Raw genomic sequence first — 23,924 nt, forward strand, 5'->3', positions numbered from 1 at the left:
GTGTCTCTCTCCCTTAACTTACTTCACTCAGCAGAATAGATCCCACACAGCTGATGATAAATGTCACTTGACATGTCAGAAATGCGCTCTGCCACAGTGTTGGCAGAAAGGCTGATTTTGCTAAACTGACCTTTCTTTTCCGGACAGATAATACTTGCAGCCTGTAACATGCATTTTTTTTAACAAACTCTCCTTCTGTGAATGGTTTCCCTGCCTTAGCAATCATCTCACTAACCATGTAACTAGCTTCGACTTATGCAACATTCTCTTTGGTTGCTTTCTTGAAGAAATCTTGTTGCCTCATTAGACATGCTTTATGACTGGCAACCCGCTTGGCTCTCTCATTTCCTTGATATTTTGCACATTCCTCAGCATGTTTAGTTGAATAATGGCGTTTCAAGTTGTATTCCTTGTGCACTACAACTTTCTCTGAGCAAATAAGACATGTGGGGATGCCCCTGTGCTCAACAAAGAAATACTGCGTCCCCCACTTTTCCTGAAATTGTCTGTGCTCGTCATCAATCTTTCTCTTCACTGCAGGCTTTGATGAAGTCATGATGAAGGTATGACAAAATCTAATTCTATAATAAACTCTCTCTTCTCTCCCTTAGGCCTCCCATAATGCAAGGGACAGTGGGCAGGAGCAGCGGAAATGACATCTGCGCTAGGCGCAAAGTATTCACGATTATTTGCTTACCAAATATTCACAATAGAAAATCGCATTAGTAGGAAAAAATCGCAAAAAATCGCATTAAACATTTGCATGCCCTGAACGGAACTGCTCAGGGTATGCGAATGTTTAATGCAATTTTTTCTTACTAATGCAATTTTTATTATGATTATTCAGTAAGCAAATAATCGTGAATACTGTGATATTTGAAGGCCAGCCGTGGGCCACAAAATGTTGTATGGAGGGCCACAAACGGCCCATGGGCTGTGAGTTTGAGACCCCTGCTTTATACTATCTACAATGATCTCTGCCTTTTGATTTCTAATTTGGTTTGTTAAGTTTCATTCTTCCTTTCTGTGTGAGTTTTGCAAGTTGTTTATCAATCTTGTCGATTTTACAAAGAACCAACTTTTGCTTTCATTGATCTTTTGAATTGTTCTTCAAATTTTCACTTATTAATTTCTCTTCTAAGCTTTGTTATTTTCTTCTGTCTACCTATTTTGGTTCATTTTTTTTATCACTTTCTAAATTTATAAGTTGGGACATTAAGTTATTTATGTAGGCCCCTTCTTCCTTCCTGGTGTATATGTAAAGCTATAAATTTTCCTCTGATTATTTCTTTTGCTACGTCTCACAAATTCTGATAATTTGTGTCTTTGTTTGTGGTTATCCCCTCCACCAACTTCTTGTTTATCCCATCTGAATTATCAGAACTTCTCACACCTAAAATGGTTGGGTAGAGGACTCTTCCAGTGGGGAGAGAGGAGATAAGGAGAGTTAGAAAGAGAGAGTCAGAAGCAGCTGAGATATGGATAGCAGAAGGGGTCATTCAGCAGAAAGCCTGAAGTAGCAGCTGAAAGTGAGACAGAGGCAGAGAGAGCCAGAGAAGGAGCAGAGAAGTGGCTATATTGGAAAAGGTTTAGCATAGAAGCCATCTGAGGAAATGTACATGGCAGGTAGGACCATAAAATAAAGCTGCCTACCTCCTGGAACTTCATCTGACCGCTTTGTGAATTTCTCCATCATCACCCTGTAATCTTCAGACCCACAGGCTGTAGGGGTAGGGAGTGCAGGAGTCTGGCTGAGCTGATAAAGACCTCAGCATCCCCCTAACAACACTAGGACTTATTTATTTACAGTAAAAGAACATTTGTTCTCATTAATTTCAAGGAATCTTTTGATTTTAATCTGACCTACTGGTTGTTCAGTACTGCACTCTTCAATTTCCAGGTGTGAAAGTTTTTCCTCTTAGTCTGTTTGTAGTTCACTTTTACTTTCAGTTGATTATAATCTGAAAAGGTAGTTTGAACAATTTTTATCCTCTTAATTTTATGGAGCTATGTTTTATGGGCCAGCATATGTTCTAACCCGGAGAATGGCCCATGTGCACTGGAGAAGAATGTGTATACAATTTTCTGGGGTGGAGGGCCACATTTCCTTTTACAGCTAGTATATTCTTGTTAGATTTCATCATAATTGACCTACCAAGGGGTGACAGGGTGCTGTTGAGGTCTCTCCATATTACTGTGTTGCTATTGATGTCTTTTTTCAGGTGTATCAGCAATTTTATTAAATAATTGTATTAAATATTTTGCTGGTCCCTCTTTGGGTGCATAAATATGTTAAGGATTTCTTAATATCTTGATTTCTTCCTGCTGTACATATCTCTTTGATTAGTATAAAATGTCCATCTTTGTCCCTTATAACTTTTTTTTTGCTTTTGAGCCACACCCAGTGATGCTCAGGGATCACTCCTGGCTATGCACTCAGAAATTGCTCCTGGCTTGGGGGATCAAATGGGACACCGGAGATCTAACTGCAGTCATCCTAGGCTAGTGCAGGCAAGACAGACGCCTTACTCTTTGTCCCCGATAACTTTTTAAGTCTAATTTTCTTGTCATCTGACAATTAATATGGCAACTTCAGCTTTTTTAAAGGAGTATTTTCTTGGATAATTGTACTCCAATCTTTGACTTTGAGTCTATGTTTGTTCTGACAATTCAGATGTGTTACCTGTACACAGCAGAATGTTGACTTCAGTTTTTTTATTCACTTTGCCACTATGAGTCTCTTAACATCTGAATTTAGTACTTGACATTGAAAGAAATAATTGTCATGTGATTTAGTGTCATCTTGTGTAGGCGTTTGGTTTGTCTGTTGGTCTTTCTTGTCATAAAGTAGACCTTTCAGTTTGTCCTTTAAGGCTGTTTTTGAGTCTGTAAAGTTTCTGAGCTGTTGTTTATCTGTGAAGCTTATATTCTTTCTTCAAACCTGAATTTGATTCTGGCTGGGTTAAGTATCCTAGGTGAAGCATTCATTTTTTTGAGTTTTGTTACTGTATCCAACCACTGCCTTCAACCTTGAGTGTCTCTTGTGACAGATCTGCTGTAAATCTTAAGGATGCTTCATTAAATGTAATTTATCTTTTCATTTGTTTGTTTTTGTTTTGGGTTCATACCCAGAGGCACTCAGTGATTACTCCTGAATTTGTGATCAGGAATCACTCCTGGCAGGCTCAGAAAACCATATGGGATGCTGGGAATTGAACCTGATCTGTCCTGGTTCAGCTGCATGCAAAGCAAATGCCCTACTGCTGTGTAATCTTCCCAGCCCCAATTTCCCTTTTTGATCTTGCTGTTTTCAGTATACTATCCCTATCTGTGTGAATCATCATTGTGACTAATATATGTCTTGGGGTGCTTTTCTTTGGATCTCTTTTAGCTAGTACTCTTTGGGCATGCAGGATATGGTTACATACACTCTTTAACTCTGGGAGTTTTTCTGCACTGATGTTCTTGACTATAAATTCTTCATGAGTATTTCCTTCCTGGCTCTCCAGGACTCTAGTGATTATTTTGTTGTTTCTGTTGAATTTATCAAAGACTTCAGTTTTCATCTGTTCACATTCTTTGAGAATTTTTTTATTGTCTGTTTGTTTGCTTAGCAGGGGTCTCAAACTTGCAGCCCGCGGGCTGCAAACGGCCCTCTGTACAACATTTTGTGGCCCTACCCTAGAGGAATCTTTTTTTGTTTTGTTTTAGCTGTTTGGGTCACACCCCCCAATGTTCAAGGCTTACTACTGACTTTGCACTCAAGGATCACCCTGACTTTGCCTCCTGTGGCCCCCAGGTAAATTGAGTTTGAGACCCCTGGCTTAAGGCTATTTTTCAATTTCTTCTGTTATCTGGACTTGTAATGCATTTAATTTTTCAGCTCACTGATTCAATTCTCAGCCACTGTTACTCTGTTGGAGAGGCTTTCTATTGAGATTTTCATTTTCCTTCCAAGGTTTTCAGTCTTGTTATTTTAGTTTGGTGTTTTCTCATTTCTATTTTAATATATGCTTGATTGTTTGTTTGATTTTTTTGTTTGTTTGTTTGTTTGTTTTTGGGCACACCTGCCTGGCTCTGAGCTCAGAAATCGCTCCTAGTAGGCTCAAGGGATCATATGGGATGCTGGAAATTGAACCCAGGTCTGTCCAGGGTAGGCTGCTAATAAGGCAAAAGCCCTACTGCAGTGCTATCTCTCTGGCCCTCCACTTGATTCTTATTTGTTATTTGTTCAGCTCAATCCATGCTTTCTTTGAGTTATATGAACATGTTCCATGTTTCTTCTCTAAATTCTATATCTGAGAGGCTAAATCGATGGTTGTCGCATTTTGGGTCATCAGATCTATCTTCATTCTCTATTAATGGTTTTCCATAGGAATAGGGAAACATGGCCTGCATTATTTCCCCTATTTTTATGCTTGTAATGTGATGTTTTCTTCATGTTGTGCTGGGTTTAATTGACTAGGAGTTGTGTGCAGCTGTGGAGCAAAGTGGAGCTACCAGGTTCCTCTGGTTCTGCCCTTAGTGCTTTGATGTGGCTTCTGCAGGCTCTTCTGGGGGAAAGGAGTTGTCCCAGAACAGGCAACAATGGGTCTTGGGTGGTAGCCACCTTGAAAGCCTGCAATGGCGAGCCATAGAGATAACACAGTGGTAGGGTTTTAGCCTTGCATGCAACTGACCCAGGACAGATGCTGGTTTGATCCCTGGCATCCCATGTGGTCCCATGAGCCTGCCAGGAATGTTTCTGAGTGAAGAGCCAGGAGTAACCCCTGAATACTGCTGGGTGTAACCCCAAAACCAAAAAAAAAAAAGGAAGAAAAAATAAAAGCCTGCAGTGAGGATGTCAAATTCTATTTTAATGACTAAATCATTCATTTTATTCTATTAATGTTAAAAGACCAAGTAAAATAAGTAGAGTGGATCAATTTCCATAATCAAGCAGATTGATATGATGTTTTCATCTTTCTTACCAACCATTTATTAGCTATCACTTTCTCTACCTAGTTGCTTCCTCATCTCTTTCAGTTTATGCCAAGCCCAAGAAAAACACAGGCATTCACCTGGAGCCAAACTTCTAAAGTTCTTAAATGTTGTTGAAGCTTCTTATTTTAGGAACTTTGAGATGTCAACAACTGGGATATTTTGATAATTATTTGGGATAATTGCAGCTCATTCTTGAGTAAACAATACTGAAAAAAAGAAAGAAATTGGTATGCAACAGGGTTTGTCAAACTCAAACATTTGAGTTTGGTCTTCCAATTTCTTACACTGGGTTGTTGGGGACCTTTGGGATATTAATATAACATAGGAGAATAAACTCACAGTTTTATTGTAGGTACCTGGAATCCTGAGTTCTGCCAATGGTCTTCCCCTTACAAATAAAGTATTGAACTGTATTTGACTAGCAGTTAAATAAAATGTTTATGTGTCTTTATAGCATCAGAACTATCTTTTCTGAGAGCTATACCAGAAATTATTGCCTTAAAGGAAAAATACAGTTGTTTTACTTCTAAAAAGGCCCCTGGTCTGTGGTTCTATTCAAGATACTGAAATAACTTTTCTCTAGTGTTATAAGTATAAATCAAAGATCCTTTGGTCAAAGAAGAGACCAGAGAGGAAGCATCATTCTGATAGACAGATACACTAGAGTCAGTCCTCTGTATATACAGACCTGCATATGTTCACAGAAAAATTAATGGTTAAATTAATTTTAGAATGTCACATATCTCATAATATGAAGAAGTCAAGATTAGTTTTCTATCAATAAACTGAAATTATCATTTTGAATTTATTCTGTTATTTTTAAATAATTAATTACTTTGACAGTTAAAAATAGATAGCATTTTATTTCTACTCCCATCTATAGATCTGAGAAAGGAAATAAAATTTGCTTTAAATTCCTGCTTCAACATTTATCATAGACTTTAGGCAAAAAAAAAATAAAATGCTGTATCTTTAAAAAAAAAGGGGGGGCAATACGACACTTCTTACATGATTGTTATGAAGATGAGAGCCTCCTGCTCCAAGTGCATGCTACTGAATAAGAAAGCAGTCAGTGGGAGTTATAACTATTGTTTTTATGGTTTGGGAACATTCAAGGACGGTTATGTCACAAACAGACATGGAGTTTCTGGAGCAGTTAATTAACCTAAGCACATTCTTCTAGTTGAGTCCTTCCCTGTGAAGTCAGCTCTACAACATTTCATATGGTGGAGAAATATAGTAGAGATGACTCAGTCTCACAAATACAGTCTCAGTGCAATTGCGAGGATTCAAAGGTCATTCGTATTTTTGAGGAGTTGGTTAAATCCTTTAATGTTTCCATTTCTCAGTTACCTTTAAAATGAAGGTAATAGTAGTATTTATTTTGGGTCTTCCTTCTATACATGAGGCTTTAAATTATATTCCCTTACTACCCCACATGCTTAGTAAGTCAAAATGGCACCACCACTAAGATATGCAATACCACCACCACAACAAAATGCATCACAAACAATGAGTGAGGGCACCAAATTTGAGGTATACAACTCCCAGTAAGCATAACAACCAAATGTGTAAACACTGCAACCAAGTGTGTGGGCACCAACTATGATAACAACAAAGGCAAGGGAGGAAATAATACTAGAACTTACTTTATAAAGTTAGAATAAGAAGTAAATGAAATTACATATATATATATAATTTGTGCTTGAAAAAAGTGTAATAAAGCAGACACTTAATAAAGGTTAGTTATCTATTACTATTTGTTATGTAAAATCAGTACAGTCTATTTTAGTTATAGGGAGAGTTGATTTAAACCTCCTTGTGTCTTTTGACCAATTAGGAAAGTTCCTAATTACTTAGGTTATACATAAGGACTGGAAACTGGATCATTGGTTCTATGAATTAATCTTTTGAAAAGATATTAAGTTATTTAATATTTGGATATTAAGATATTAATTGATATTTAAATGGGGAAATAATATCTAATTTTAAGAACTATTGGTAAATGAAAGAAGATACTTTGTCATATCATCAATATATACCTATTTGTTGAACTGAGTTTATTGGGATGACTTGAGCATCTAGAGAATTGTAGAAATAACATTGCAGTAAAATTATAAAAAGAAGACAACTAGATTGAAGTGCCACTGAGCTGTAGAAACACTGACAATCTTCATTTTCCGAATGAAAGATAAAAAGGATGTATTTCTTTTGTACCTTGAAAAAGTTGCATAAAATAATGAAATTTCAAATGCAATTTCCCTGTGATCAGCATTATATATAGTATATATTGTCAAGTGAAACCTATTCACCAAATTGTGTTATCAAAATAAAATACGTATATAATAAATCCTTAGTTTCCCTTTAACATTGTCTAGCTTAGAGGTTAACAGTTTAATTTTATAGAGAAATCCTTGGTTCCTCAGACTTCTATTCCTTATCTTTTATGTGTCTATCATAAAATAGTGATTTAGACAGACACTTTCTTTTTCCCCAATTAAAGAAAAGAGTTCCAAAGCTCATAGATAGAGTAATTAATTTCAAGTTTCATGATTCTGAGAAGTGAACTTCAACATATACTTTAAGCTGTTTTGTCTTTTGCTCCTTCTGTCCACTAACCAAAACAGTTGAAGTCCTTTTAGCACAGTCTGGAAATACATATGATGGACTGGTCTGAGAAGTCAGCACTGCAACCTTGCCAATAAAGGTATATGTGGGGTGTGGTCTAGAGTTTTTTCTCCAACAGATATTTTATTTCTATTTCTAAATTTATTATAAAAAAGAGTTTGGGGGCCGGCGAGCAAGTGCTAGCCAAGGAAAGGACCACAGTTCAATCCCCTGGCATCCATATGGTCCCCCAAGCAGGGAGCAATTTCTGTGTGCTTAGTCAGGAGTAACCAAACCCTGAGCATCAAATGGGTGTGGCCCAAAAAAAACAAAAAAAATTTTTTTTAAAAAAAGAGTTTGGATTAGGAAAATTGGGTAGCACAACTCTATCTCAATTACATAAATTAGGGCTTCAATTGAATCATAACTTTATATCCAAAATGAAAAATAAAAAGTTAGCTGCAAAGAAACTTAGCACCCTTCATTGGTGTTTTTCTCAGAAGCTCATAATGAGCTCATAAATGCTAATGAGAAATGCTCTGTGGTTCACAGTGGTGCTGAGTCAAACCAGCCATGTCAAAAGACAGAATTCCACCAGGGCTTGGGAGATGCATGCCCACTCAGCCACCACTGGGCTGGTCTGTTGGCATCAGAAGGGCCACTGCTATCTGCTTTGTCAGCTCCTACACTTGCTGGCTTATGCCATCTCTTCAGCAGTGTCTCTGACCTAGATTCTTTCCTGTGGGATGGAGTTTTTACAGAACACTCTTAAAAGTTAATCCTAGGAGTTTTGAGCTCTAATCTCTGTCAGAAGTTACAAAGTAAGTACTCAGAACTTAAAAAATATTTTTGAGAAATGTCCCCTTGGTTGCCTCAAATATCATAATCTTATAATTTAGCATTCACCACATGGTCCTTGAACATCAGCACTAACTTCATTCCAATCAGAATGAAGTCTAAAACAGTGTGCATAGAGTTTGAAGAAGGTGTTGTCTATAAGGTTAGCTAACAAAACTAATAAAGTCTCCTGGTGTGACACAGACACCTAATGATTCAGTGCTGCATTTGGTCCACGTATACCTGGTCTATGGAGAAAGGAGGGAGAACGTATACCTACATAAAAGGATTGCTGTCTCTGCAGTACAAGGAGTAAACTTAGGGAAGACAAGACTTAAACTCTTTTTACTTCTTCAGTCAGTCCCCAGCAGGATTCAGTAGCAAAGGCACCTATTGGTAAAGGCCAACCTCTGAGGCACCAAGCAGTGTGAGTAGAGTTGCAAGAACTAGTCTGGAAAGTTCTAGAATAACCCACAAACACTGCAGCCTTTCTGGGTAAGTTTTCTGGAAGGTATCTGAGTAGTCAGGTAAGCATGGAACACTACTGTAGCATTCTCCCATCTGATGCTTCTTCCACATTGCCAGATACACCCACATCAAAATACTACTCATTTTTCTAACCCATAGTTAATGCCAAGTTTTCCTCGAAAAGATTTTAGTGCAGACCAATGTCCAAATTAGGTTTTTATTGAGAAAATTTTGTATGACTTTAGGCCACTGTTCATTTCCATTAGCAAGGTGAACGAAATGTAGAAAGGTGAGTCAGAGCAAATTCTTGCTCTTAAAGTACCCAGATCATCTCTGCTTGTAGGTAGGTGACTCAACCATAAAAGAAAGATGGGTCAATATTCAATGAATAGCCCTGAATTTAATGAGAAGTATCTTCTTTCCTCTGCCTCATGGTTTGAGTTATGGAGAGAATAAGATAAAATAAGAAAAACTGATCTAAGTTTCCAGGGACCTGGAAGAACATAGCTTGTTCATAAACCACAATTATGTTCACATTTTGTGACTTACATAAAAATTCTAGGGATTCATCATAGAACATTGTATCATATATAAATAATTAAATGTCTTTGCTGTGTTACTTTCTCCAGTAACATGCAATTTTGCCAAAAGATAGGAGGATGCAGTAGAACCAAGGGAAAAGAGATAATGATCAAGGCCTTGGTACTGCCCTGCCCTAGGTCTGTATTCCTGAAAATGATCTCACTTCAATTTAATTCACATGATCTTAAAAGGAAATAGATGAGCTCAAGATAAGCAATGTCCCCAAGTCTGTAGTCACCCAGCTAAATCAACAATAATAAAGCATAAAAGATAGGCAGGCCTACACATATTTCTGACATGGGAATATTCTGGGACCCCAGCTTTCAAGCTTAGAAATCAGAGCCTGAAATTCCAGAGTGCTGATGGTTACTATGTGAGGCCCTGAATTCAAGAGATTAAGAACCTCTTGACCCTTCCATGTAGGGGTAATAACTGCAGCCAGAATCTCACTGAGGCAGAACCAGAAAGAACAGAGTTCAGATGGGATTTATGGATGTCAGCAGTGGGGTAGAACTGGCATATTCTGAGCTGCCAGGCACTTTTATTCATGGAAATTCCCCTATTTACCTGTAAGAATTGGCTTTGAAATCTCTATTATATGTAAAAGTCCTGAAGACGTCATATGGAAGTCTCAGAAACCCTATTATATTCATTACTTTCCAGGATAAGGTTTTTGCTCTGGATGATTCCTATGACAAGTTTTTTCCAAGGAGAAGATGAAGACAATAAAAACAATAACAACAATGGGAAGGAGATTGGTATGTCTATATTTAACACTCTGGGGCAAATGTGCAAATGCCCTCTTGTAGGAATTTACTTCCCTTGCCAGCTTGCTACTTCCTCCTGGACATCTCAACTTGGCAATGTTACTGCATACAGTAAGGCAGGCTCGGTCTCTTACAGGTGAAAATCAAGATGTAAAATTTCACTGAAGTGAATGAGAAGAGTTATGTGCACCATCTGGCACATAATAATGACTTTGTTTTAAGATTCTTTGTTCTAAAAAAAAATCAAAGCAAAACAAACAAAATAGCCATAAAACAAAACAAACAAAAAATGACAGAGAAAGTGAGTAGATTTCCAGAAAGAGATGTGAGAGAGACACTGTCTGAAGTGGGTAACTTCCATTAGGATATGTGGTTGTGAGGTATTGTGTCTCCATGAGAGAGATCCAGTATGTACCACACACATGTATGCTTATGTACTGATGCCTCTCTGTTGGGAGGGGCAGCAGTGTTCAGTCAATTCCTGCCTGAGTGTGGCAAGATGAGCTGACAAATTCAAGCCCCAAAACTGCTAACAGCAAAGATAGGGGGGAATCCTCCAACTCTTCTCTGGCCTGCTTCCACTTAGCTTATGCCTTCATCGTCTTCATTTCTGTCTTAGGTTTCCATAAACACTGCCGTTATTTATTTTATTTTTGCTTGAAATGTTAAACAAACTCCCAAAGGAAAATCTGTGGAGGCAGTTTCTGGCTTCTCCTGGGAACTGTCGCACCACAAGATTTTCAGTACGGCCTTGAAAAGGCTGACTCTCCTGGGTACACTTCTCTTGGATCTTGGTGGAAACCCTCTACCCTTGACTCAGGGTGCTTAATCTGAGCTGTTTCTGACCCTAGCATGTAGTTTCGCCCTGCTATCTCTGGGGAAAGCATATCATGTGGAAGCTTTCTCTAGGCAGGCATAAGTTATAGCTCTCACCGGGACAAGCATCATTGAGCCACCAAAAGGAATGATCACACTCCCGAGACCTGCTAGTGCTCACACTGCTGAGAATGATGAGGAGGCACACAGATTAACACATTTTACCCTCAGCCTACACTGAGTGATGGGGCTATTATTATCCTCTTTCTACACAAAGGGGAGCCTGAGATACAGTAAATAGATTAGGGCCCAAGAAACTAGGTCAGAGTGAGGTCTCTGAGATGGTAAATCACTATTTTCCCTACCATGTCCCTCTCTAACCTTGTTTCCCCTCATCTGATATGATGTCCTACTAGTCAGCCCTCTAGTTTGTCAGACCTCCTATTTGTCAGGCCCCCCCAATAGTCCCCTGTTTGTGTGGTTTCCATTAGTGATGTCCATTGAATGTCATGGGGTGACAGAATCCTGGAAACTACTAATGGCTCCTGTTGAGAAATGCTGCTTTAGACACAAAAATTAAAGGTCACCAAACACTTCAGTGATAAATGCATACCCTATTTTAATGCAATATTTTTCTTTTGGCCCAGATTAAAGCAAAGAAACACAACCTATAATGAATAACAAATCAAAAATTTAAATGAAAACAAGTCTAGAGGACTCCTTTGGTATTAAACCAATCTCATGCAACATCTATGGATGACAAGTTTGTACCAGGCAGTGGTCTTGCCTTACTTCAGCTGCCCCATGCTTCTATTAACATCTCCTAGTATGGTAGATATGGAAATTGTTAGGGAGGTCTGGAGAGCTCAGAGGGAGGTAGTTCTCTTTACCTATCCAGCTCAAAACTGCTCCTCCCCTTTCCTGAATTTCCACTTTCTATCCCTCACTGGGAACTGAATCAAATAGGTAAGAGAAAGAATTACTCACAAAGGCATAGGATTGTGTAGTGTGAAGATAATGAGTGAATTTATGGTTCCTGGTAAGACAGTTTCTAACAAGTTTACTATCTCAGTCAAATCCTCTGCTCAGATGTCTCAGGCTCAGCCAAACTATCAGACCATTATAAGTAACACACTCCTACACAAAGTTGGGGACACCCTTCCCACACAGAGCTAGTGTAAATGCGCAAGAGACTTTAAGTTTTTCCCTAGTCTCAGATGTAGCCTTGTTTCCTGCTCCTATTTGAAACAACAGCACAGAAGGAAGCACAGTTTTTCATGGACACGATGGCCATTTCCCTTCATAGCGCTATTAATCTCAAAAGGAAGTCACATGCTTGCAGCAAGTTTGCAGAGAAATGTGGGAGGAAGAGACCCCAGAATCAAAAACATACCTTGAATAAGAGAAATTAGTCTTCTTGTGATCATCCTGAAATTCAGACCAAGAACAATTACATTATGCCCGGATGACTGCTTGGTTATTCTTTATCCATTTGCCATGAACATCTTTTGGCAGACTTAATGCTGAAATGAAGGGGTTCTAAGTGATGTAACCAATTAAAAGTCATCTTTTTTTGGGGGAGGCACACCCATTTGATGCTCAGGGGTTACTCCTGGCTAAGCATTCAGAAATCGCCCCTGGCTTGGGGGGACTATATGGGATGCCGGGGGATCAAACCGTGGTCCTTCCTTGGCTAGCGCTTGCAAGGCAGATGCCTTACCTCTAGAACCACCTCTCCGGCCCCCAAAAGTCATCTCGTCCGTGCCAAATCATTACACATATCATCCTCCCAGCTCAGACAGTAGCCTATCTGACACTCACTTGTGATGGTTTTCATTCTTCTCTGATTTTTTTACTGCCCCTCTCATCCTCACCCATTCTCCATAGTGAGTTAGAGCAATATTCAGAAAAAGGTAAAGTCAATACAGTCTTTCATTGATGCTTGCTGCATGTCGTAGAGATTGTTTTTGATATAATTTTGATAGAATAATAAAGTCTATATCTAGGATTTGGCCTAGTTACAGCAAGAAGAGATATTCACCCTTCTCCCTGGTTCTGGAATACACTTTTAACATGGTCTCAGTTTATACATGCTTTAGAGTTGAGCAAGTTTTTTCAGAAATTTATCAAGACAGTGTTTAGTGTTTAGGCCTCATAGCTGCTCCCAAGGTTAAGCCATCCAAACCTGCAACATATAGGATGCAACATCCTTCTTCTGCGTAGTCATCCCAGTGGAGAAATGTCAAGGACTGCTCTGTTCTGGAACCTTTGCTCCATCTTGCTTTGTCTTCTCACCATCATTTTCAAGATGGACAGAAAGGAGTTAGGATGTCAAGGTTTTGAAAGAGAAAAGAGAGAAGAGAAACATTAAATTCATGAAACAATAAGTCTTAGAAAATTTAATGAAGAGTATCATTGCACTCCTACACACTGCCCCTAACTTGTTTAATTAATCTGAATGACTGATGAGAAGAGTACAATGGGCAGTGTGCATATCCAAAGACACCCCAACACTATCCATTCCCCACTGGTTTTCTAAATAGATACATAAGAGCAAAGTGGGTGGAAAACAAACTATTATCTTTGTTACAGTTAAAGGTGGTATACCTGACTTCAAATGGGAATAGATGATGTCCTGAGAGATAGTACAGCAAGTAGAATGCTGTCTTGCATGAAGCCAACCTTGATTCAATTTCTGACATCCCATATGGTCCCATGAACACTGTCAGAAGTAATTCCTTAGCATAGAGCAAGGAGTAACACTTTAACATAACCAGGTATAACCCCAAAAATAAAATAGACAAAAACAAACCAAAAAAACAAATAGGGGCCATTGGCTTTCAACTTATGAGACCAACAATTGACCAGAATTACCCATAAAATTACAAACCAAATTGAGATGACTTGCTTGTGGGGCAACTTTTGCTCCCAAAATTTTGAGACCTGGATGGGCAATACAGAATATATGCATCCCATGAGTAGGTTCGCTCGAAGAAAGAGGATGAAGAAAGGACAGACTATATGCTCTTCTTTCCAGATTAACCAAAGGCCATTTTGCCTATCCAGGAAGGAGTAAGCAGATGAAGGAAAGCCTAAAATACAACTCCAATGGAATCTGCTTCTTTAAAATACATTCAACATTTCTCCTCCCAATACAGCACTTCCTGCTCTCTTCAATTGAACAGTGAGAACAAAATAAATGGATTATAGATGTTATCTACACACTAGAAAATTAAAATAACTATCTTATTTATTTTATTCACTTTGCCAGTTTGCCATATCTGCCATGTTGTTCATTCATTATTAGCTGTGGTGCAAACTATGTCACACCTCAGCTTGTGGTAGTTGCACACTTGATCATGGTGCTCACTAAGGGTTGTGCTCCTTAGTTGTAGTTGTTGCATATTTGCTAATGGTAGTGGTGGGGGATCTCATTTAGTTGAATCTCAAAATATTTTATTTTGGGGCTTTTTTGGATTACTGTGGTGCTCATGTCTATGCTAGTCAGTGATTGTACTTTCTGTCTATGGTGCTAACAGCTCTTTTGTTTATGGTGCTAGTCTTCGGTTGCATCCTTTGTTGCATTATATACACTCACACCTGGCTGCAGAGTGAGGGTTAACAGTGAACACAGCTGCCAGGCTCAAAGAGAAGAGTTTCCAGGATCATTCTCAGCACCTATGGCAGCAATCAAGAATTGAATTTGCAACCTACGCCTTGAAATTCAGATGTTCTAAGCCAGCAATCTATTGTACTGGGCCCAAAATAGAAGGCTTATTATATTTTGTGATCAATAAAGAGAATAATGCCATTTAGCATGTAATAACTATTATAATTATAATAACTAGAACTGTTACTAGATTCTATGGTACATGCCATGGTCCAGGCATAATGCATTTTATGTTGAGACTATGCATTTGCCAGATCATGGAGATAAAAACAAGTCCACAGATATATTGAATTCAAGGAAGAGTAAGAGAAGACCCAAAATGAAGCATCTGGCTGAAGAAGAAATGGTCCTAGGGTTAATGTGGCATACGCAATAGTTCTTATAGAAAGGTATTTTTGCACAAAGAAATTGGAGTAGGGAGATTAGACCAGTTTGAATGAGGCACTAAGGTTTGAAGAAAGTAACATGAAGCAAATTTTAATATTTTAGCTATATCTCTTAATATTTGTAAAATCCTTACCTACAGGAAAAAATTGCAGCTGGAGTGAATTTCGCTAGTTCTTCAGATCGGGCAGTGGGTTGTCTAGATCCTTCCACTTTTTCCTGACCATGGTGTTTTGTTCCACTGTATAGGATGTTTTTTATACTGTTTAGAGACCAACTGTCTAGTTGAGAACTTCCCGACTTCAGCCTATTCCTACTAGATTCTGTCTCCTAACTGATATATTCATTAGGCAACTTTTCCCCAACTTATATTTTCCTCTGTTCTTCTCATATACAGCTCCTCTGGGTCACAACAACTATATCCTCCTCCCCAAGAGCCCACCATGGGCTGGCACCCTCTCATCAGGCCACATCTCTGGGTGTTGGTAATACAGAGCAAGCTAGTGTCAGCACTTCCACTCAGTTTCCTCCCCACTTAGTTCCTCCAGCCCCTTAACCACATATTCTGCCTTCATCTGACTTTCTTCCAATCTGTCAGCACATTCCCCATCTTAAGCTATCCTGTCTACACTACCCTGGAGACACACTAGAGCCTAGCTGCATAAATTTCTCCTGGTACAGCAAAAATTGTGGCAACAGAGATATAGAATAATACCAGCTTTGTTAAAGCACAAAAATAGTGCCCTATGCTACCTATAGAGATTATAAGTTTGCAGACTTTCTGAACGGTCTCTGTTGGACTGACTGCCAGAGCCCATAAACACACACACACACACACACACACACACACCACAGCATCCATATTCAGTTTATAAAAGATCGGCTTATCAAAGTTTATACCTGATTAATTTTTATTGTGGTCTGATAAAATTTTAGCAATGTCCTTTGACCATTACTTAAACTTATTTACCAGTTCTTTCATTTGAGTGCTATTCTTCAGGTATAAAATGGAATCTAATAATCAAAACCATATTCAACTAATTGACATTTTGTACCATTGGTGATTCTGAAACAACTTCTTTACTTTAAATATTCTCAAGCTAATTGTTCAAAGAGGTAAACACGGAATATTAATTGAAAGCAAAAACTGTATTAGTCTATTAATTACAAGTGATACCTTCTCTGCTCTTGGACAATGATTCTTCATAGAGTGACCTAAATCAAAGCAGTTGTATAAGGAATTCAGTCACTAGAAGAGAAAATGCAATGTAACTTTTAGTGCAAGCCTTTTTCTGTTGAATACATTTATTAGAGAGTAACATTCAGAATTACATAATAATCATGTATACATAATAATAATAATGAAGAAGAAGAGGAAGGAAGAAAGAAGAAAGAATGGAAGAAAAGAAAGAAAGAAAAGAAAGAAAGAAAGAAAGAAAGAAAGAAAGAAAGAAAGAAAGAAAGAAAGAAAGAAAGAAAGAAAGAAAGAAAGAAAGAAAGAAAGAAAGAAAGAAAGAAAGAAAGAAGGAAGGAAGGAAGGAAGGAAGGAAGGAAGGAAGGAAGGAAGGAAAGAAGGAAGGAAGGAAGGAAGGAAGGAAGGAAGGAAGGAAGGAAGGAAGGAAGGAAGGAAGGAAGGAAGGAAGGAAGGAAAGAAGGAAGGAAGGAAGGAAGGAAAAGAGAGAGAGGGAGGGAGGGAAGAAGGAAGGAAGGAAGGAAGAAAAAGAAAGAAAAACCAAAGAAAGAAAAAGAAAGAAGAAAGAAGAAGAAAGATGAATAGTCTAAAAACCTGCGCATAGCCAGGAATAACCCCTGAGTATCACCATGTGAGGCCCCAAACCCAAAAATAAATAAATAAATAAAAACCTGGCATTATTCAGACAGATCATTCCCCTTCACTCTCAAGTTCAATAGGACACAATTCAGACTAGCAACTGTATTATCTTTCTTTTTTATTCCATGACTGTTACCTGGCTCACCCATTTCCCAATGTCTTATGCCTAGATTTTTAAATAATCTCCTCTATCATTTCACTCTTCACTTTTACCATGTCATTCTATACCATATTTAATTACCTGACTTAAATTTGTTAAATAATTTTAATTGCCCCACAAATTCTACCAAAAAGCTAATGTCCAAATGCCCCACCAAAAAGCAGGCATCAAAGTTATTGCTAAAACCACTCTCCACCTTCCCCTCTTATCATGCTTGATTCTTGGCTTTATGGTATAGTCAACTCTCATGATTCACTGATGTCCAAATTCCTATTCCTGTGTTCCTGTGTACTGATGTATGTGCTGACCTGGCATTCATTTTTTTTTTTTTTTTTTTTTTTTTTAGTTTTTGGGTCACACCCAGCGGTGCTCAGGGGTTACGCCTGGCTGTCTGCTCAGAAATAGCTCCTGGCAGACACGAGGGACCATATGGGATACCGGGATTTGAACCAACCACCTTAGGTCCTGGATCGGCTGCTTGCAAGGCAAACGCCACTGTGCTATCTCTCTGGGCCAACCTGGCATTCTTTATTTTACTTCTTCTTCATTCCATTTGCATGAGTATGCACCTGGCTCACCATGTCAATTTAAATGCTCTGCCTGAAAGATAGAATGATAGGTGCAGATCTGGTGTTGAAAGTCATTTAGGAGCAATTCAACTTGTATATCTATAGAAATATTGATTACAAAAGGGTCTGCAGGAGCCAGAGTGATAGCAAACTGAGCACTGCCAAGTGTGGCCCCAAAACAACACACCACACACACACACACACACACATACACACATACACACACACTCACTCACTCACTCACTCACTCACACACTATATGCAGAGTAAGTGCAAAATTAATCTCTCTTGGAAAGTATCTGTGTCTCAAATCCATTTCTTTATTTTTTCATGTCAGAAGGGTCATGTGCCAACGTAGTAACAAGGTTGAAGGGAGGCACATATCACAGAGGTATGTGAAAACCCAGTCATCATGCTTATGAACCGGAAAAGGATCTCAAATCCATTTCTGGTGAGCATGTCAGCTCACTTTCAGGCAAAGTCTGGTACCATCACAGCTCTTTGGATTCATCAATATCTAAGGTCAACACTGACTTTGGAATCAGCATTTGTGAGACTCATTAACAAGTTTCCCTATTACTTCCAAATAACTAAATTTCTTTGTATTTTAATAAATTTTCCCTTTTTGGGCTGAAGAGAGCACAGTAGTAGGGTGTTTGCCTTGAACACATCTGATCCAGGAAAGACAGTCGTTCAAATCCCAGCATCCCATAAGGTTCCTATGCCTGCAGGAGAGATTTCTGAGCACAGAGGCAGGAGTAACCCGAGCTCTGCCAGGTGTGACGCAAAAAAAAAAAAAAAAAAAAAACAAGAAAAAAAATCCCTTTTTACTAAATTCAGAATTGGGTTTCTGCCTTTGGGAAGTTGAAAGAGTCTTGACCAGGGCATTCACCATATCTTGTGATGAATAAAGAAACAAACACGTTTTCTACTTTGTTGCTGGCATGTATCACTCTTAAAACATACACTCTAAGGGCCTGAGAGAGAGTACAGTGGGTAAGGCATTTGCCTTGCATGCAGCCAACTGGGCTCGATCCCAGTATCCCATATGATCCCCTAATCCTGCCAGGAGTGACTTCTGAGAACAGAGCTAGGCATAATCTCTGAGCACCATGACTGGGTGTGGCCCCAAAACAAAGCAAACAAACAAATGATGCATTACAAACCACTGATTTGAGACCACTGATCTTCACACATCTAGGTGTTTGCTGGCACATAATAAGGATTCAGCATACTGTTTGCTTGGCAGAGTAAATAAAAAGATAAAACAAAAAGATTTAAAAAAATTAAAAATAATCTATCCCTATCCTGGCTCTTATTGACAACCCTAGCCTATTCAAAACTTGAAAATATAAACAAGCATATCACATTGCCATGACATATTTATAACAACAAAATTTTAAAAATCGGTATTATTATATATTTCCATTATTGGTGGGACTTTTAGCTCTATACAATTCTCTGGAACAATTAAATATCCAGAGAACTAAATACCTAGGGAATATAGTCTCCTGGATCCCAGGATTCCTAAGGAACTACTGAGAGAAACTGTTTGTGAAGAGCAGGAGGAATTCTAACCTCTAAAAAACATTCTGAAAGGGAAGGAACTGGTATCAAAATATCCATATCATCCAAACTCTGGCCTGACAATTCCTGCCTCCTAAGTTTGTTACTAGCCCTCACAAGGTCAAACAAGCTATTCATCTCATTCTATGAGAAAATGATTTGTTTTAGTAATCTGTTTGTCAAAGAAGGTAGTTAACAAGTGTTTCAGTTCATTTTGTGGTTGTATCTTCTTTATCCTGGTTATGCTGTAGGTAGAGAAAGTTGGCCTATGCCTCCAGGGGTCTCAAACTCCTGGCCCTCTGTACAACATTTTGTGGCCCTGCCCTAGAGGAATCTTTTTTTGTTTTGTTTTGTTTTAGTTTTTTGGGTCACACCCATTAGAATTAGAACTTTTAGGCCACTAGGCTTTACATTTGTTTCTAAGTATTTGTCCAACTATCCTCCCCATCCCCCAGTAACTCCACCCCGAACAACTTTTCTTGACTATTCTTTGGAAAGAGCTCAGTGTCCCAGTGAGTAGCTATTTCCAGTTAGTTGGCCAAGTGGAAATTGGGTCAGAGTCCCAACCACTGTGTCTCTCTCATGACCATGAAGATGGCAGGCAAATAGCTCTTCACTTGATTTTCTTTCCTCCCCTCTACAGAGAACCTTGTCTTGGATTCTCTTGACCTGACAGTACCACATCCCCTTCCCAGTTTATTGTATACTCCTGAGATTAGGAAGTCATTGCTACATCTGATGAAAATATGATTTCTTGTTTCAGGGTGAGGGGAAGGCAAATTATCAATAGGTACCAAACTTCCCAGTTCAGAGCAATATTGTTGCTCTTTATTAAGGGGGCCACATTTCTTTCTCTGACATATTTTTTCCTGTGAGAATTTTTTGACTGCTTCTCAAATACAGGTTTACAATGGTCTAGAGAGCCTGTAGGTTGCTTGCCTTGCACACAACCAAGCCAAACTGGATTTCATCCCCTATACCACACATAGTCACTTGTCATGCTGGGTGTGATCACTGAACAGAGACAGGAGTAAGTCCTAAGCACAGCTAGATATGGCCCCCAAACAATACCCAAACACATACATACACACACACACACACACACACACACACACACACACCAGAAATAAAACAAAAACAACAAAATAAAATCCAGGTTTACTCTCTGGCATAAAAATCATGTGATTTGAAGGAAACTAAGTGAGTATTGTCAGAATGTTTGTGAAGGAAACATGTGTGACATTCTCATGCATATATATGAAGGAAGAGACCAACTAGGAAAAAAGATAGAAGAATAATTACTATTAAAGACACAGGGAAAGACAAAGGTCAAAAGAAGATCCCCACCATCGCCATAGGCAAAAGAATAAAGTTGTTTTTAAAATAATTTTGTCTTTTTTTTACTGTAAACTGTTTATTATAAAATTTTACATTATTTTGGAGTGGGAGTTTGGGTCACACCCAGCACATTTTTAGTGATTACGCTTTTTTTAATATTTTATTTAAACACCTTGATTGCAAACATGATTGTGGTTGGGTTTCAGTCATGCAAAGAACAATTTTGTCTTTTTTAAAGGAAAGAAGAACTAGAAGGGAGGAAAGGTAAAAGGAAGGAAGGAAGGAAGGAAGGAAGGAAGGAAGGAAGGAAGGAAGGAAGGAAGGAAGGAAGGAAGGAAGGAAGGAAGGAAGGAAGGAAGGAAGGAAGGAAGGAAGGAAGGAAGGAAGGAAGGAAGGAAGGAAAGAAGGAAAGAAGGAAAGAAGGAATGAAGAAGGGAAGAAGGAATGAAGAAGGGAAGAAGCAGGAAGAGAGAAGCGAGAGAACAAACTTCTTGCCTTATAGCCTTACTCTTTCATAATTGCAAATTTCTCCTCCACTTTCTAACCAGCCTTCCATAAAGTAGCGATGTATAAAATGATTAAGTTAAATGATTTTCAAAGGCGCTACTTTTGGTTATTAAGATAATATGATCTCTTCCTAAATAGGGCTTAGTTCTAGCGATTCTAAGTCCCTGTAGGGTTACAGAACTAGATCACCAAAATTACATACATTACCCCAGAGTTATCTTAATGCTAGTGATAGTTATTTGTCTAGTTTCTTTAAATGGCTTGCTCATCTTGTGCTATGCTGTAAGTCTCTTAGGAGAAGGAACTAAGAAAAAATGAGGCGGGAGGGTTTATTATCCAAAACAAACAGCTGTTTTTAGAAATGTGAATCTATAACACTTAGATCAATAACAAAAAAGGTCAAAGAAAGTCTCTAATAATGCCTTTCTCACTCTTTCAGTTTACTGATAGTCCACCCAACCTCAATATGAGTTAAAGTTTGAAAAGCAGATACATGATCTTAGAAAGATTCTCCATTTAGTATATAGAGTATAAATTCAAGAATGGAAAATTCATGTGGAAAGGAAATGGAAAACCACATGTTCAGTCTTAGAGAATTTTCCATAGAAATTTAGTGTAATAAATGCCATAAATTACCAAAGAATACGACCATTCTCTTGTGAATCTTAGTATCCCAGAGGCTATGCATATTTCTTTTACTGAGAGCATACATCTTTAACTCTGGTAGTTGTAAATGACCGTGGAGATCTGTGAACATTGCATGGAGAATTGAGTATGTAGGGTTTTTTTTTTCCTAGGGAGACACTTTAAATTTTACATTAGATTTCTGAGGAGGTTGTGACCTACAAAATCTATCATGTTCGTATAAGACAGGTTACTGACTGAAACAAATGGAAGATTCAAGAATGCTTTCCCATAGTACTCACAATATTGAAGACAGACAAACTTTGCCACTGAGCAATTTGTGATTCTCTCCAGAAATTTTCATCAAAGAACCTTCAATATTCCAGGGCATTCAACATATCAGAGCACGCATAAATTTGTGGAAAGGTGGATACATAAAATGAATGACTTTCTAGCAAGCAACACAAATAGCCCAAGGTAAATCACAGAGAGAAAATAACTGCAATATGGGAATAAATATTACAGCATCTCACCTCTCCGATCATTTTCAAGTTTCCCATTGACCAAATTCAAGAGAATGTGGATGACAAGATCTCCCATTAGTATTGGTCATAAAATCAGTTTCCATAAAGCATTTAATAGATAGAATAGAACATTAAGACATTCCTGCAAAATGTGTATTAACCAAGTCTAAATTTGGATCTACTAAATTATTTTACCTCAAAGTTAAGCTGAAGAAAACTGAGATATAAGGAATTCACATTACCTGCTTATTTTGCTGGACTAGACCTAAAACTAGCAATAATTCTTATGCTCCACCTAAGACTGGCTGGCAACAAACCCAATTAAGATAGTAAACATCTTATCTGGATGGAGTGATGCCTTTATTCTAGTTTTTGTAAGTACTGTTTTAGTACTGTCTTAATGGTATTTTTTTTCTCCCAGAATATTGAATGATCTATTTTGGTGATGTATTAGATAAACTATTGCCTCCCTGTTTCTCTCTCTCTTTTTTTAAGAATAGTGTAAGGAAGCTATTTTCTACTTCGGGTGGGGTGAATTGAGTTTAAGTAACTTTATTTTAGAATTTTCGGCTTTGGGCTAGAATGCTTAGCTTTTACGCCTGGTTCTGTGCTCAGCAATCACTCTGGCAATGCATGGTGGACCGAATGGGGTGCTGGAGGTCTAACCTGGGTTGGCCACATGCAAGGCGAGTGTGCTGTGCACAATCTCTGGATCTTGAAATCTATCAAATTAATTTGGGATGGTTTTCGTATTCTCTTTCCTATTAAAGATTTATTGGTTATTTAAGCACTTCTGAGAGACACTAAAATCTTGTTTATTGATAATAAGCCTTTTCAAATATGTTTCCACTTTGCTGAAATACTTCCAAAGTAGAGATTTAGATATGATCATTTAGTGAATTGGCTTTATTTGAAGTTATATGGCCACAAATTTAACCCTAATACCAATATAGAACTTGGTTCAGGGGCCGGAGAGATAGCATGGAGGTAAGGCGTTTGCCTTTCATGCAGGAGGTCATCGGTTCGAATCCCGGCGTCCCATATGGTCCCCCGTGCCTGCCAGGAGCAATTTCTGAGCCTGGAGCCAGGAATAACCCCTGAGCACTGCCAGGTGTGACCCAAAAACCAAAAAAAAAAAAAAAAAAAAAAAAAAAAAAGAACTTGGTTCATGTTTAGTTTACTCTGAAAGAATATTGCATATATTATCCATTTTACCAAAGTCTTAGGATTTGGCCACTTAGTGCCTTTGCAATTAGTGTATGGATCATCTTGAAGAACTAAAAATCTTTGAAAACATTGGTACGTTGCTTCCTTAGTTATTTGGAAAAGCCCTAACAGGACTTTGTCTTTCAGAAACATTTATGTGTAGTAGATCACTTGCCTCCATTTAAAGTGGCGTTTTTCACTTGTGAGTAGACAAATAAAATCACAAAATTGTATAAGTTGCAAAGGTAAAATTGCAGATTGGTTTTTAGAAGTCCCCCCAAGTTTCCAGATTTTTAAATTTAGGTGGAAATGATTTGTAGCTATTCTGTCTCCACAATTTCTGAAGAAATTTAGTTGAGATAATACCATCCATGTTTAAACTTTCAAGAGTATTCGACAATAAATATAAATACAGATCAGAAAAAAAAGATAGTAAATAACTTGTTTTATTGGGCCATACAGATACACTGTGAATTCGTTTGTAA

General features: G+C 38.2%; 1 non-coding gene across 1 annotated transcript; it reads right to left on the reverse strand.

Moving 5' to 3' along the window:
* Positions 1-18,005: 18,005 nt before the first annotated feature.
* LOC126002782 (small nucleolar RNA U13) lies at positions 18,006-18,109 on the reverse strand. Its single transcript, XR_007493419.1, has one exon. It is a non-coding gene; the product is annotated as a small nucleolar RNA U13 (small nucleolar RNA).
* Between the last annotated feature and the right edge of the window lie 5,815 nt (positions 18,110-23,924).

Source organism: Suncus etruscus, chromosome 2 (assembly GCF_024139225.1).
Source record: "Suncus etruscus isolate mSunEtr1 chromosome 2, mSunEtr1.pri.cur, whole genome shotgun sequence".
NCBI classification, from domain to species: domain Eukaryota; kingdom Metazoa; phylum Chordata; class Mammalia; order Eulipotyphla; family Soricidae; genus Suncus; species Suncus etruscus.